The sequence below is a fragment of the Rhipicephalus microplus genome, chromosome 5 (assembly GCF_043290135.1).
Source record: "Rhipicephalus microplus isolate Deutch F79 chromosome 5, USDA_Rmic, whole genome shotgun sequence".
In the NCBI taxonomy this organism is placed as follows: domain Eukaryota; kingdom Metazoa; phylum Arthropoda; class Arachnida; order Ixodida; family Ixodidae; genus Rhipicephalus; species Rhipicephalus microplus.
Window position 1 is genome coordinate 155,006,837 of NC_134704.1, and position 15,090 is coordinate 155,021,926.

Here is a 15,090-nt window from a genome sequence, read left to right on the forward strand (position 1 = left end):
GTAGAAGCTGAGAACGTTGCGAAACGGTTAACGTGTCGGCGATGGAGCTGCTCAGTACGTCCGGCCTAGGAGTCTGCGCCGAAGAGGCACAGGTCACTCCGGCGACTTCGCGTTCGGCGGAAGGACCAGCCGGCATGTCGATAATTGCAGAAGGGTCGAAATTGTAAACACGCCCAACGCACTTACCTCGAAGTAGTGTTAAAGGACATGACAGCAGGTTCGAGATGAGCAGTCTGCTGACGCCGTCATGAAGTTCTAGAAGGACATAAGGTAGCGGCGAACACTTGCGACGAACGAAAAGAGCCGATGGCGTGAAAAGGGCACTAGACTCGGCAAGAGAGTTTCAAGACACCTTGGTAAGGGCAAAAGAATGCGGCAGTATGATGACCTCTTCAGCAACAAATAGTTTGTCCCCGGTTTCATGAGCATCATATAATGGAGCGTCGTCAAACACTTCAAATGCCACTTCAGCGCGAGAGAGTCGATGACTGCCTGATTAGCGGAGAGAAAATACCAGCCCAAAATGAGGTCAAGGAAGCAGGAATCCAACTAGAAATTCAACGACATAAATGAGGCCATCAATCGCGAGGCGACCAATACAGGCAGCGGCCGGTGTGACGTGATCTGCGCTGGCTGTACGAAGCGATATACTTGCTAGTGGCGTCATAACTTTTTTGAGCAAGTGGCAGAGTCTAGCACTTATCACTGAAACTGCGGCAGCAGTGTCGACAAGAGCGAGTGCAGCGACGCCGTCCACATGCACGTCCAGAACATTCGTTGGTGAAGTGAGAGGCCTTGGTCTTTTTACTGGCGACGCAGTTCCTGCCTCTGAAACTGCGGCAATTAGTTTTCCCGCTCCTGCAATGAAGGACGACGACGCATCGGCGATGGCGAGCGGCGTCGAAGTGATGGCGAGCGGCGGTTAACACGAGGGTGGTGGTCGGCGTGCGGTTGGCGAGCGGCGTACGGGCCTGGTTGAGGGGCTGAGAGCCTGTGAACAAAGAGCGCGGTGCCACATAAAGGGCAGGTTCGAAGGTCTGGTCGTAGCTCTGGTGGTAGAGAGGGACGCGCCGACGGCAGTATCGCGCTATGTGGCCAGGTAGCCCACACGCAAAGCATATTGGGCAATTGGCAAGTGTACGCCATTGTCCACTGCTCTGGACGGACCTTGGTTAAGCAAACCGAGGAGTGGGTCGCAGCGGCACGGCTGAGCGAAGTGACGTAAAAGTCTGAAGAGGTGGTCGAGCCGCTACTTCATCATAGCCTAGAGGTGCATTTACCTCGGCACAGGCAACAGGGCTCGGCAATAGTGAAGTGGGACGGGCAGATGGCAGAGCCGCGCAAAATTGCTCCTGGATGACCTTGCGAATGTTTGCTGGCAGAGCTGACGGTGGTTGGCCGGCTGTTGATAGCAGCGATAGCTGACGAGCGACCTCAGCACGAACAAACCCTTTGATCTGCGATAGCAGCGACTGAAGGTCAGATGTGGTGGTCAGGCTTGAGAGGGTCTCATCCGGGACGTCAGGGCGTCGCGTGAGAAGACGCTGTCGTCGCAGCTCGTCGAAACTCTGACACAACTCGATGACCTCAGAGACAGTGACAGGGTTCTTGGAGAGCAGCATTTGAAAGGCGTCGTCGGAAATGCCTTTCATGATATGTCGCACCTTGTCAGTTTCTGCCATCAATGGGTCGACACGCAGGCAGAGGTCGAGGATGTCCTCTATGTAGCTGGTGAATGTCTCACCAGTTTGTTGGGACCGGCCTTGTAGGCGTTGTTCTGCGCGAAGTTTGCGCACACCAGGGCGTCCAAATACATCTGCGATGCAGGTTTTGAAGGTAGTCTACGTGAGGTTATCCGCCTCATGGTTTCTGTGCCACAGCTTGGCAACATCCGTTAAATAAAACATCACGGTACCAAGCTTCGTGGGATCATCCCATTTGTTAGTAGCGCTGGCTCGTTCATAAGATTCCAGCCAATCCTCAACGTCTTTCTCGTTGGTGCCGCTGAAGATGTCGGGTTCTCGCAAGAGCTGGGCACCGGTAAAGCTCCTGCGTGGCGAAGCCGTGGGGGGGGAGGTGGGAAGACAGCGTCGTCAGGCATGACGAACGGCAACTTTCGGCTACGCAGTTCCAGGACTGGGGAAGACCGCAGCACACTCCACGAAAATATAATGTAAGTGCAAGGTCAAAAGCGGTATGAGCGTCGGTACAAAAGCAGCAAGAGCTAGCCGGCTGTACGGGCAGCGTCGCAGCAGCAACCAGGCAGTCTTAGCTCGTGACTCGCGCCAACGTGTCGATGTCGCTGCAGTAGTGGGCATTCCTCTTCACTACAGGAGCATCATACAGGGTTGCAGCCCAGCACTTCCACCAGTGTCGCGGTACAACGCGAATAAAATCCAGATACACCTTGAGGCAACGAAAGCAGTGTGTTCTTGCTTGCTTGCTTGCTTGTTCCTTTCTTTTGTGGCCCTCACTCACTAAGGGGGATTGGCCAAGAAGCCGGTGGTTAATGCAAGTCAATACCTTTTGATTTTCTAGACTAGGGGAATATGATTAGTGTGTTTTGACTGTGAAATTAATTTGGCGCAATGTGAAAAAATGGGGGGAGAGATATAATAGAATTTCCTGAATATCTGAGGTGGATTCGTTATATGAAATTCTCCTGAAAGTTGAATCATTGCAGTGTATCAGCTAAATATTAAGTGGTAGTGTGGCTAGTAAAATTCGAGAGCTGATCGCTGACTCAGCAAGGTAATCTTCTTGTGTTATATATGAATTCGCAGAGAGCCCCGCAGATGTTCCTGTCGCTGTGTCCCGATGAAGTGGCCCCAAAAGACAAAATATTGGGAATATTAAGTGATATTTCTAGTTTTCTGAATAAAATTTCGAAGCAGTTTTTTCTTTGATTTTTGAAACGGTGACATGTGATAAGAAAATATTCGACATATTCAGGTTTGTTACAGCTTGAGCACAGAGGGGATGGCACCAGACCAAACCTGTTTAAGTAGAAATTATGAGGTGGTTCACGCCAACGTGATTTTGTTATCAAGACATCCAATTTACGCGTTGGACACCATTTATTATTCCATGTGAAGTGCAGGTGCGAGAAGTCTGGATTCGGTATCATGATTTTTGATGAGTCTTCAAGAAGGGAAAGTTTTCTAAACCTCGCTGCTGTTACATAAGCTGTAGGAGGCATCATTGGCACAATCGGGAGATCAAGAGATGTTCGTGCAAGTGTGTCAGCCATCTCGTTTATAAATATACTACGATGGCCTGGCACCCATATCGTTCGGACTAGACGAATGTTAGCTGGGATTAATGATTTAAAAGTTTCTAGTACTGCTGATGATGATAAAAATGAACACACGGAATACGAGTCAGGCACTATCACAGCTGTCGAATGAGTCGCAGGAAGTTTACGAATAGCTAGTATAACGGCCATTAATTTCGCTTCATATATTGGTGTATAATCTGGGAGGCGTAATGAAAATGACCAGAATAATGACAGACAAAAAATACCCACACCTTCCTTCTTGCCACTCATAGATCCATCCGTTGCAATTACTATATTAGTACCTAATTGAGACAGGTGTTGTTCTAATAAACCAATCAAATATTTAAAGGGCAAGTGTTTAGCGTTCATGGGAAAGATATCGTCAAATTTTATTTGCACTTGGCCGATTGGTTTGACAGATGGTGTGATCTCGAATATATTAACGTTTAAAGCATCTAGAAGTGTTTGAACATATAGCACTTGGGGTATATATACACGGGGCCAATTCTCATTGAAAAAGACACCAGGCTCGGCAAATAATACAAACTGTCGCCTTCTTAAAGTGGATTCAGGAAACTTTAAATAGGTTTTTACTGTTAAAATACGAAATCTGCAAGCAAGGGTGGGTATCCGAGCTTCTTGATACAAAACATTGTTAGCTGTGAATTTTGGCACACCTAAACAACTACGTAGAGCTTCCCGCTCTAAGAGAATCAGGGGGTTTATTTTGTATGCTGGTCCACCAGAGAATAGTACACATCCAAATTCAAGAATCGGACGAACGTACATGCAATAAATCTTGATCAGCGTATCTCTGCGAAGACCTTAACGGAGGCGGCCAAGCCTACCTATTATTCCAACAGCGCGTGTAGCCTTAATGTTAATATATTCAATGTGGTCACATCAGCTCAGTTTTTGATCGTACAGTACGCCCAGATATTTAATAAAGTTAACCTGGGGTATTATTTTTTGATGGTACTGAAGAAAAATAGTAACTGATGCGTCCAATGGAAAAACTATTATAGCACTTTTAGTTACGTTGAGGTTCATATGAAGTTTCTGAAACCAGGTTTGCAATGTTGCCAAATAACACTGTAAAGTCGAATGTAGTAAATAAATATTGTTGTCAGATGCAAATAATGCTATATCATGTGCATATACGTATACTTGTATCTTATTCTTCAGTGGTATTGAACTTAACAAAATGTTAAATAGCACAGGCGATAGAACAGAGCCTTGAGTAACACCTCTCGTTTGGTTATACTTCGGCGTGGAAACACCTCGTTGGAAGCAATAAAATTTTGTGTCTTTTAAAAACAGCTGAACCACAAGATCGTCTTCTTCGGTCTCGAGTGAAGCTAGAGGCCCAGTACTCCTGTCCACTAAATCCCCCTTCATCGTTTTCGTCCAAATGTAGACACGCGTCAATATGCTGTATCGCTTAAGAAGGTGTTTCGTTTTCTCTGGTTTTGACGTAACGGTTTTTTCGAGCTTGATTTCAAGTCAAACCAGTTTCATCGTCGTCATCTATGTTTCTCACGCTGCTTATGCAATAAGACCTGGTAAGCTGTACCTACATAAACAGTCATCACCAAGAAAAATATCTGATAGAAACTTAGAAAAATACAATCTGTGCTTGCCAGTAATAGTTTGTCAGGATTCACCAGCAGTTGCTTTTTGGCCAGAGTGTAGAAAGAGCACTCGGAAATTTCCACACTGGGGAACGGCGAGTAGACTACGCGGTCATGAATCGGAGCCATCATATTTCCCGGTAACCTTCGAAAAACAGCGAGAAATACGCAAACTTGTACGTGAAAATACTATGGGTAGCACAGTTTAATCGGTCGAGTGCGCTGCCGTCCCAAACATTTCATGTGAATGCGACTTGTTTATTCGAAAAAGGAGTATGTGCTGAGAGTAAGGGAAAAGTGTTTTTGTGCAAACCTAACTTTCTACATGCACATCGCTCTTACATGGTGCAAAGTTTAAATGCACTACAGCATAAATAATGACAAATTTTAAAAGACAGTTTTGAGAATTGCTTTACAAAATTATATGCATAATTAACTTTGTTACACTTAGGAAAACATTTCTGGTGGTGAAGGGTACATTGAAATGTTGAAATTCTGGTAATATTTGCATAGCATAATGTTATAGAACTCAGCTGGTATAGTTTCCACGGCACCGATCATAACAAGACTGATCATAACAAGACAAGATCATAACAAGTGTGCGGCTCAACACACCAACTTAAGAAATGCCACGCTGTTGTAATGCTCAGATGTCGGCCCATCATCACTTTTTATAAAAAATGATCTCTTTATAGGTAGCAGCAGATCCAGTGGTACACTCGCCCACTCAAGCCAACGGACCAAAAATGGACCAAAGCCAAAAATGCAGTTCTATGCACGGACCAAGGGAGTGTGGTGCGGTAGCAGCAATAAGGACCCCTTTGCAATGTGGTGGGCCAGCAATCTTCTGGTAGCTCGACGTCCTTTTTACGTCGGAATAGTGGCAAGGTTTTGAATGGAAAACGTTGTTCGGGAAATGTGCGTATGCCTCGCGTAGTTCGCGATATTTGATAGAGTGGTTTGCGAGAGTCTAGAGAATAGCAAAGTTTTGCCCACCATTGAAACTCAGGTTTATCTATAGGCGCTGAATCTTCTCTTGCATGCATCTTGATATTCGTAGATCTTCAATGGGCTTTGTGCGCTGATATCTGCGCTCTGCACGCCGACGAATCGCGTGAAGTCGCTCTAACTCTACGTCCTTTCTCGAGGGCCTTGAAGAGCACGTCAGCGTGCACATCGTGCCTTTCGCTGCTTCTTCGATCTCTTGCTCAATGCCAGAGGAAAAACCTTTTGCACATGCGTCTTTTATGTTGCTTGTGAATGCATATAATTTGATCCTCCGGCTGGTTTTCGGTGGTTCACCACTGGCGGAGCCTTTGATGTGAAGATATCTTGGAATGTGGTCGCTACCATGTGCCTCAATGTCTAAAAATCAGTTGGCGCTTGACGTGACACAAATGTCAAGGCCAAACAGCTGCTGCATGTGAACTCTCGTAGAAATGTAGTGCTCTCATTTAGGTAGAGAAAGTTCACGCGCAGACACAACTAGAGCCAGTTTCCCGCCTGTGGCATTGACTTTTGAGCTTCCCCAAATAGGGTGGTGAGCGTTGAAGTCCCCTGTATTCAACCACTTACCCGGTTCGCTCACAAGTATGTCGTGTAGTCTTTTTCAATCAAAACGAGCTGAAGAGGATAGGTAACCACACACTAAAGTGAAGGCGACTTTGTTTTGCTTCACAGTCAGGCAAACATACTGGTTTTCGTCATGTGGTGGCACATGATGAATAGTGTGAGGAATATCGCTACAAATGTATAAAAGCATCTTGCTGCTTTCATTGCAGGTTTTGGACAGAACTGATACGTATCCTCATCGTTCGATTGGGTTTGTTAGGTTCGGTTCATAATCAAGATGATTGGGAAACGGTTCAGAAACACGTACTGACGAAAATCAGAAATCCATTATTTTTGTCCTCTTGCGTTCCATTGAATAACTGGTGCTTTCTGACCTCTTTGCGTAACGATTTTGAACTCCTTCCATGACTCTACGCGAGGGCGGCAAAGACTCGGCTCAACGCGTCTTGCACTGGTAGCCACTTAGAGAGTTGGAGTTTCTTGGCTTCTCAGTAGGTCTGCAATAACAGCGACCAGGAACCGTAGCATTGGGATAATCTGTCGATCTATTCTTGACACATTTTAAACGAAAGTAGGCTCAGAGGAAGCTGTAAGGTGGGAAAGCCTGAGAGGGGGCTCAATCGCAGGCTGCGTGCGAGGAAGTGTAGGCCAGTCATCCGCAGCTATTGTGCACCTCATTTTGCTTCGTGCTTACTGTTTTACTGGTGTTCGAATAAGACGTTTGACACACAAAACCCTGTATTGCATGCCTTCTACGACGGCTGTGTCAGCTCTGTACCCTCTCAGCAGCCTCTTTGTGCAATAAAATAAGTTGTCTCTGGGCATTTGTTTGATAATGATAATTTCTTTTTTTATCGACGGGCACTTCTTAAAGACAGCATTATGTGAACCTTCACAGTTTCCGCACTTCAGACTTTTGGCTTGACAGGCGTCTGCACTGCGTGGCTCAGCGCATGTCCAATACACATCTGACGTGTCCGATTTTCATATATGTATGAAACTGAAGAGGCTTAGGAACAAATGGCTGAACAGGATGTCGGAAATTTCCCACCTTGACATGTGACAGAATATTGTCAACTTTGAACAATATCTTTACACAGTGGGTGCTTCCGAGGCAAAGTACATTCGTGATGACAACTTCCTCGTTCGCTGTTTTCATAAAAATTGAAAGCTCCACGTTTGCAATGGCCAAATCATTGTCACAGATTACTCGTGCCTAACAGGTACCATTCATTGGAATTATCAGTCAGACTTTGATGTCTGCGAATTCTGATAAGCTTCGTAGCATGTCTAAGGCACTGACAGTCATTTTGTCTACAGTAAGCATATGCTTGCGTGGGTTCAAACGCATATCTTTAATTTTGTTTGGCACAGCCTCCTCAAAGTACCTAAAGATAGCTTGCCTGTTTACTGCTCGAGGGCTAATGGAGGGGTCCACGGGCACGTACTAGATGGTTTGCGGTCAGTTCTGTTCTTCTGAATTTTCGCTTAACGTCCCCGCTGATGAAGATGGCTTGTCGTTTCTTCATTTGTCCTTCCTGCTTCTCGCGGTGTCGAAGCCGTCATCCAACGAGTCATCGCTAGAAACCAAGTGCAGTTCCGTGTCTTCGCTGGTGCTTGAACAGGTGCTTCATTTCCATGACAGGCTTGCGTAAGTTGATCTCTGCTCAGTCAGCGCCACAGAAGGATCCGCATCCATAGCCATTGGGCAGTGGCCTTCAGTAGTTTTGGGCAAGGTGTGCTGATTTACCGAGCAGCGCGCCTTAGCAGATCTCTAACTGGGTGCGCCGGTGGAAGACTCCGCGTCCGTCATCCTGGGACGGGAGCAGCATCTCCCAGAAAAATCTATGTCTCAATAAAATTGCTAAGAGCGGAAAGCAGAAGCGTTCTATAAAGAGGAAATTGTATAAGGAGTATAGGGGATTTTTTAGAGGAAATTCAACGGTAAATGTCAAGAAACAAATTGAATGAATTGGGGCCCTCGCTTCGAGCGACCGTCTCGTTCCGGCACGTTTTAAACCTTCAAGTAGTGTGCGAAGAAATATTCTTCAGCTACCAGCTGGAAATAAGATGCTTTGGTACATGACAGAAGGCAAAAGAACAAGTATTACACAGTCACCAAAATGGTCAGGGGCGGCACTGACTGACGCTTCCACGTTTAACTGCGCATATATCCTAGATAAAATAGGCGCGAAAATGATCACTGCCGTAACTCACTGGTAGAGCATCAGACTCATTCGAATAGAGCAGGTTCAGCTCTTGCTGCTGGCAAGCTATTTTGTCGGCCACCTTTCATATGCGAAGCATTTTCAGTAAATTTCGGCGACTTCGAGCGTATCTATCTATCTATCTATCTGTCTATCTATCTATCTATCTATCTATCTATCTATCTATCTATCTATCTATCTATCTATCTATCTATCTATCTATCTATCTATCTCTCTATCTATCTATCTATCTATCTATCTATCTATCTATCTATCTATCTATCTATCTATCTATCTATCTATCTATCTATCTATCTATCTATCTATCTATCTATCTATGCTTTTAGCTCTCCTGGCCATCTCGACAATGGTATCGATACCGATACCAGTATAAGATAACATGGCTGTATGACGAGAACAAATGACTGGTCATAACTTGAAAATCATTATACGTATGTCATATGTTATTGATGTCGTGATTTACATTTCATAGTCTTACTGCTCTTGGGGTGGTTTCGTTCACATGACAATTTGCGAAACTGTTATGGTATGACATGAGTGCATAGCCAACGCAAGTAACAGACCCTAACATAGAAATCATCACAAGCATATCGTGATTTTCATGTTATCACTAGTAATGACTACCCGCCACGCTCGTGGGGAGCTCGCGGTCGTTTCGTAGCTTCACGTATTTCGAATTCGGTATGAAGCGACGTAAATGAACGATGAAGGTACATGTCTGGTTCATTAATTATCTCGGCATGGGTGTCATGTGAGAACATGACAACCCACCACGCTCATAATGCACTCACGGCCCTTTCACTAGCTTCACATATACCAAACTTTCTATTACGTGACATGAATGAAGGACAAAGGTGACACGTCTACACATTAAAATCATGATATGCCTGTCATGTGAAACATGACTACATGCTACACTCGTAGCGTGCTCACGACTGTTTCGCTAGCTACACATATACAAAATTGGGTGTTACGTTCGTGACTTGAATAGACAACGAAGATAAATGACACGTCCAAACATGATAATCTTGATATGCGTGTCATGTGAAACGTGATGACATGCTATACTCATAGCATCCTCACGGCCGCTTCACTAGCTCTACATATACGAAATTTGGTATTATGTGACGGCAACCGGTGACGAAGGTAAATGACACGTCTAAACATGATAATCATAATATGCATGTCATGTAAAGCATGACCACATGCTATGGTCATACAGCGCTCGCGGCCATTTCTCTAGCTGCACATATACGAAATTTCGTATTATGTGACGCGAATGGAAGACGGATGCAAATGACATATCTAAGTGGGATAATCTTGATATGCGTATTACGTGCGACATGAATAAAGACTACGCTCATAGCGTGCTCGCGGCCGTTTCGCTAGCGCCATATATACAATATTTGGTATTACGGGACCTGAATAGACACGGAGGTAAATGACACATCAAAACGTGATAATCATGATATGAATATCACGTGACACATGATGACGTATTCTACGTAGATACTGTACTCGCTGCCGTTTCTCTGGCTCCCCAAAACCAAATTTGGTATTATGTGCGGTGAATGGACGACGAAGGTAAATGACACATCAAAACATGATAATCATGGCACGAAAGTCATCTTCGGCATAATTACCGTCCACCTCGTAAAGTTGCAGTCATTTTAAAGTCAAATCAACCTTCATCATTCGTGATTCACATATCGTCGACTCCCAAATTGCATGGAATATGCCATATTTTTTTTCTTTCCACCAAAATACTACTCCCGATACATTCCTCATACTTAACTTGGCATATTTGTCTGGTAATTATCGTTATTACTTCTCGTTATGGTCGGCTTTAAAAGGAAGTGAACACTAAGAATAGAGCTGAATATTCTGAAGCACTGGCAGTTGAAAACGTTCTCTTAATTTGTAGCGTCATAATAAAAACACTCCAGCATTCTTTCAATATCGCTTAATCAAAAGCTGTGTGCGCTGGCTGTATGTGTTATGAAGGCGCGAATGTGAACGTTAAAAAAACTTCAGGCGGTCGAAAGTCCCACGGCACTCCACTATGGCACCTCTCATATGATATGGCATCATATGGTATGATAGTTTCGGAATATTTAACATCCGCAAATATTATTAAGAAAATTATCAATATTGCGATTGATAATTATATTTATAATATTACTAATAATATTACATTTCTGGTGTGAGAGTGGTAAAGATTTCAAACTATCTAGAACCTCTAATCTTCGAGTGCGAGTCTAAGCCAACATTTCTTGCAAGCATGCACCACCTTAGAAGCCTGGTTTTATGGCTGAACAAGCACACGGTTCATCGGTGCCTTTTCTGGCTACTGACACCTGTGTGACTGCTACGCAGGTGTTCCACTGCGTTGATTACGGTGGTGCTTCGCCGAGTGCAAAGCCTCGGTGCTGGCCCGGAGCAGCGCGAACCCGGATTCCATGGATATGTCGTGGCATACGCAAGCCCTACCCTCAGAAGAGCTGAGACGAACTACGTTGTCACAAAAAAGAGTGCTTTGTGACCGTTTGGACCTATAAAAAATTAGGGGACCTTAAAGCTCCACCTTTAGGAGTTGTACTCAATAGCGACAGGCTGTTACTAGTGCGTATTTGAAACGCTTAACGCATGCAACCTTTTAAATTTTGTTATGCACCCAATAAACGTGGCCTTAAGGTAATAAGCGCAGTAGCGTGTGTACATGTTGTGGTGTGTTAACGGCTTCAACTAATCTGACGCTCTTTGGCAATGGACGCTTTTACCACGCAATATTGCTGACATATTTCATGTTCAATTTTCAAGCATGTCTACAGGACGCGTGTACTTGTGAAGCATGAAAGCTACTTTCACTGCGTTTCTAAGCAGAGGAAATTATGTTCACTGTTTTATAAGCAGGGAGGTAGCCATGCTGTCTATACCATCCGCTTGCTCCGCTAATGAACAAGGTTCGAACCCCACTTGAACCCAAACAACTCTGGTTCGGTCCTCACCAAGCTTTAGGGTTTTTAATATTTATACATTTTATTATCATCGTTTTAGGTTTTCGGTCACGCATAAGAAGATAATTTCTCGCTCCCAACCAGCGACACTAATGCCAAAACAGTAGCGGAGTTTCTGCGAAACGCGCTCTTTAACGCCATTGCGTTGAAAAGCTTCGGCCTTAATTGTATGGTAGCCCATTTGACGCCATCACCAGCCATGCTGGCTGTCGTCTTTAAGAGATCCTCAAGCCGTCTCACCCTCTGGGTTTTTCGGTTGCAAGGCTACGACATCCGCGTGCTATACCGCAACTGACACAAGCATGCTGACACTGATGTCTTCTCGCGCTCTTCTTGACGATAATATCCCCAGCTCAGTATCTTCATTGCTGTTTCCATCATCGATAGAAAGTACTAGCACACAGTCCACGTATCATTGGATGGCCCCACTGATGGACTTGCTCTTTCATCCATCCGCAACACTATCCACTCACGCCTTCCTGTTGTCAAGCTAACCATTTAGCCATGCATGACGGCCTCCTGCATTGGCTCATTACAGCGTCGACGCCCGGCAGTACCTCCTCGTGATACCTCGCAGTCTCCAGCAAAAAATATGAGCTCTTCGACACTGATCCGCGATGTGCACTTTATAGGTATCCAAAACTTACCACCACAATCTTCATTGCTACTTCTGGTGAGGGATGTACCGCTACCTGCGAAATTTCATTCACTCCTGCCTGGATTGCCAACGCGCCCTATCTGGCAACAGACAGGTTGCCAGCCGGTCTCCAAGCGTTACCTTGCTCTGACCGCCCGTTTGGCTGCATGACTATTGATTTGTGTGGACCAATTTCTCTGACGTCGGCTCGTAACTACTAGACAATCATCGCAGTACAGAATCTAATGCGATACGCCGAAACCACCGTCCCTCCTGTGGCTAAAGCGCGTGATGTTGCTTCACTTCAGCTGCACCCAATCATAGTGCATCGTGGTCCAACCAAGGAGGTTCTCAGTGATCAATGCCCCTTCGTCCTATCAGACGTCGTCGAGGGCTTTCTTACGGAGTACCATTCTTTTCACCAAAAAACTACTGCTTACCACCTACAGACAAATGGACCCACCGAAAGCTTTGACCGCTTGCTCCACGACTTGCTTTCGCTGCATGTCACTGCCGAGCAGAAAAATTGAGATGTGAGACAGGGACCCCCGAGCAGGACTGGTTTTTTACCCGTTTTGTTTTTGTACAGGAAGCACCCATCGCACACCACCAACACGATACTTCCGTGCACGCCGGCTCTATTTGAGGGAGCACCTATTTCTGACACTGCGAGACTTGCGGGAAAATGTCGTGAGCTTCGTAAGGACTTTACAACGAATGAGAAACAGCGGCAGATAAGTCGTTATGGCTCCACCCCTACTGGTACTACGTTGCTCTCTGGGGCGCTCGTATGGCTCTCGGTTCCTACTTCTGTAGAAGGCCTCTCTTCAAAACTGCTCCCAAAATACGAAGGCTCATACTGTGCCACGAGCGCTCATTTCCGGTAAACTAATTGATTGAACTCATGGATAAATCTTCGTACATGCCCAGCGGAGGGCTCAACATCGTCAACGTGGAGCACCTCAAGGCATACTAGAGCCCGATTTTAGTGACAAGCTATAAGGTCGCCCGATGGCTTCCTTTTCGCACTTTAGGTAATTAGCGAACCCTTAGGGCCATTGGTCGGGGATCTCATTCACGACTCGACTGACTCGGAATCACTCAGACTCACTCAGACTCAAATCAAGGCTTTTGTCGGAGTCTGAGTGGGTCAGGGTTAGTACAATTTTTGTTAGTTTAAGTCCGAGTGAGTCGGGTTGAAGAAGATTTCTATGGATTGTGAAACCAAGTGAGTTCGACTCATAAAAAGGTTGGTAGATCTGAGTGAGTTCAAAGCACAATATTAGTTTCCTGAGCAAATTTAAGTGAGTTTCACTCATGTTGGCCGAATTACGGTTCTATCTGCTAACTTCAGCAATACTGTGAGCCTTACCTAGATACATGTTATAATAACGTCTACTCAAAGTTATTCTAAAACATTATCGTTCATACACCAATTCAATATTTATTATTTAGAGGGGTGAAAAATTTAGGGAGGGTGCCGTGTACACCCCCTCCACCCATTCTTCCTGGGGCTTTTCGATTAATGTATATTCTGGCGTCATCCCTTTCAATAAAAATTTCCTTGCTGGGGTGTGATGCAGAATGGCCCGACCTTCTCGGCACATGAGTTTGCTCAGAGCTTGCTTTGCGGTGGCCGTGGCATGAACAGAGTGCAGAGAGTGTAAGAGCATCTTTGATAAAAGTGGCTACATGAACGTGCTTGGCGTTGGAAACGCATGCGGGAAATTTGCCACGGTTATCAAAGGAAAACCACGTGAAAACACGTCAGCGCTGCCACTCAGTCAACATTTTAACAGTGCAGTGACATCAAGGTAATTGTAGTGCTGTATTTTGGCCAACTACACACGCGCCTCCCACAGGCGTATTTGTTGGCGTATATATGTCCTCTTTCGCAAAAGTTCCTTTATTCCATCTTGCAGCATAAAACTTTCCACTCTGGAAGGCAGCAGGGCTGCACACGTAGCAGTCTCGTGCTGCTCGTTTCGCTTCTATCAAGTATGGTGGATAAATATAAGGACAGGTGGTCACCAGGCGCGCTCGCTTCTTGTCAGCAACGCAGTTGTGAGTGTATATATCGTGAGCGCAGAGAAATCGAAATCGAGACATTGGGAGGTTTAGGATAATGTTCGCAAGGGTTGCGGGCATTGCTTTATTTGCGGGCGCCTTATGAGTTTTAGGATAGCGTTTGCTCCCCGTACGGAAAAGTGCAGGGATTTTCACCCTGGCCGCAAACCCAAATGCACGTAAGCTACACACTGATATATTGTTAATCATCAAATGCAGATGCGAGAAGCATGCCGACCACACGAGCCTTCACCCCTCGTCACGGCGCATGCTCCGGCCCTCTGGCCAGGGTATAAAAGCCGCCTCTTGAATAAACATTAAGTCTTGTTCCTGCCATGAAGTGTCTTTTCCTCGAACCAATGCACAATACTACAGTGGCGACGAAGATGGGATTTCGATCGCAATCCGATTCTGACACCAGAGTAATGGGACCTCAATTTCTGGCCTTCGACGAGGCTCTGAGTAGCTGGAGTAGGTATCGTGTATGCTTAGACACCTACTTTGAGGGCAACGAGATTACCAACACAGCTAAACGCCGTGCCCTACTGGTTTTGTCATTGATCTACCGTGTCGTCCGGATTTTGCAAGGGCGCCACCTGGGGGTCCCCATCAACACTTTGACGTATGATGACGTTGTCAAATACCTGGAAGACCATTTCAA